The sequence below is a fragment of the Palaemon carinicauda genome, chromosome 12 (genome assembly GCF_036898095.1).
Source record: "Palaemon carinicauda isolate YSFRI2023 chromosome 12, ASM3689809v2, whole genome shotgun sequence".
NCBI classification, from domain to species: Eukaryota; Metazoa; Arthropoda; class Malacostraca; order Decapoda; family Palaemonidae; genus Palaemon; species Palaemon carinicauda.
Window position 1 is genome coordinate 96,248,936 of NC_090736.1, and position 2,500 is coordinate 96,251,435.

Below are 2,500 nucleotides of genomic sequence, written 5' to 3' on the forward strand. Positions count from 1 at the left end.
GACCACAGGGAGATCAGAGTTGGGAACTTGATTGTGATTAGGCACTGAATACAAGAAGCGACTGTTTCAACATAGCACTCGACCAATAAGGAGGAGAATCTCATACTCGCGCTATCTTGCACTACCCATGATGATCCCGATCTTATCCCATCTGTGGGACGTTTGATCCTAGAAACAGACATGTTGGCCCATATTAAGTCTGGGCATGGGACGAGCATGGGCATCATAGTTGCGTTGCAGCTCGGCAGTCGCAATCATGGGCATTTTCTTACCAACATTTCATGAATGCCTGATGATAGGTAGGGCACGCATAATGAGAGGGTAACCATATATTACCTGGACAGGAGAGCGACAAGGGGGGTTAGTTGTGTTTTGTAACTCAAGAGGCCACGATGAAAAGCCTCACCGTCAATGTTTCCTAAAGGGGCCGTTTTGAGCATTGAGTGCTCTACAGTTTTGACAGAGGCCTCAGCGTGTCCATTAGACTGTGGATAGTGTGGCAACAAAGTTATGTGATGTAGACCCCAATGCTCTATGAAGTCGGCAAACTCTGGTAAACTGGCGTCCTCCATCGGTGCATAGGTGCAGGGGAACCTCTACTTCTCTGAAGTAGCGGCAAAAGTGGTGTAGCCTTGGCAAGAAACGACCACAGGCCAGCCAGTGAAGCGGTCATCAACAACAAGGATAGACTTTCCCGCTACCTGGAACAAGTCCACTGACATGACTTGAAGGACCTTGATGGGTGGTCATCCTTGTGAAGAGGTTCTTGCTCTTGGCTAGGATGTATGAATTGGCAGGGCTCAAAGGCAGTGACGGTGTTAGCAATGTCAGTGTCAATCCCAGGCCAGAAGACAGTTAGTCGAGCTCTACATTTAGTAGCCTCAACACCTCAATGTGCAGTCTGGCTAGAGTATGGTGAGGTAGAGCGGCAAAAAATAATATTCTTGCTCTGTAGAGCACGAGGGTACCATTAGTAGGAAGGGCTGCTCGCAGCTTCCAAAACGGTAGCAAAGAAGTATGCAGGTTGCACCGATTCATGGGATATCCAGCCATGATGCAATCCCAAAGGCAAACATGATATGGGTCAATTTACACTGCTGTTGACATGTCCTGTAGAGTCCGGTCGGCATTGCCATTTGTGGCATCCCCTTCCTTGGAAGCTATGACTGTCATTGATGAGAAACCTGAATTGTGATGTTATCTTAGCACAGCCAATCTTGTTACCAAATGTGGGGTAACTAACCGGTACACCTAAGATGACATCTTGAATGCATGAAGACTTACCGCGGCGCCACACTACAGTAAATTGGTATTGTGGCATACGCTCCTTCATTCACTCAAGCTGTGGGTTTTTGATAATGTGCAACATGTAGCTCTTGAAAATAGGCCCTAGTGGACGATGGTATGTTTGCAGTGTGAAAGATGGGCGGCCTTGGAGCTACATGCGGCACATTTTAAGGGCACAAGACACAGTGAGAATCTCCAAATCAATTATCCCGTATCTCGTGCCGGTGTCTGCAAGAAAGCAGGATCCCCATTGGACTACTTGGAGGCGTCCGGAATCATGGTTCTGGATGAGAGCGTAGCCTTTCCTATGAAGACAAGATGCTTCGTTTTGGAGAAAGGGTTGGCAAGGTTATATCAAAAGACGCTAGAACTAGAGAGATTGAGAGTGCTTGCTTCACACGTTTGAAGGCCTGGTTGTGGTCTGGTGTCCAAATAATAGAACGTTTGGGGCTCATGCGTGGAAAAAGGGCCTGTGCAGTCACGACGATATCTGACGTGAACTTTGACAATTGGCTAACTAACCCAATGAAGGAAACATAAGTCTGACAAGTTGGAAGATGTAGGAAAGTATTACATAGCTAAAACTTATCATGGATCGGCAGCTAATCCTTTTTCAGAAAGGGTAAATCCACAGAACTTCACTCGAGTCTCTGCTACTATGAACTTATCTCTGTTGAGCATGTTGCCGTTTTTGCGACAGCGAGTGAGAAATTCATGCTTGAAGTGTCCGCAAGGCGTAATACTAGTGGTGAGATGACGGTCCTTGCCCGCTATCTCCTGCCAGTAGCCGTGTATAGCGTCCACAGTGGTGAAGAACTTAGAGGTGGAACCAAAGCACAGACCACAGCTATGGATATGGGCAAAGGTTGGGCTGTTCTGGAAATTTATGCGTTTAGCTTGGTAAGATCCACTGTGATGCCTTTGGGATGAAAACTAGAGGGTGCCACCATTTGATGGCTTGTCTCCACAAGGCTTAATAATACCCTGCTGGATCATAGAGTCTAATTCCTTCTTGAGAGGTTCGTGTAAGGCGTAGGAGATCTACCGTAGGGTTTGGATTGCAAATGCGACAATGTCCTCTTTAAGGTGAATTTACATTGGAGGTCATTCTATTGACCTTAGTGGAGCTGTTTTGAGGAAATATTGTCGAGCCTCAGAAGGGGTTGTGTTGGCATGGAAGTATAGCTCCTTACATCTGTCTACTTGTAGGACC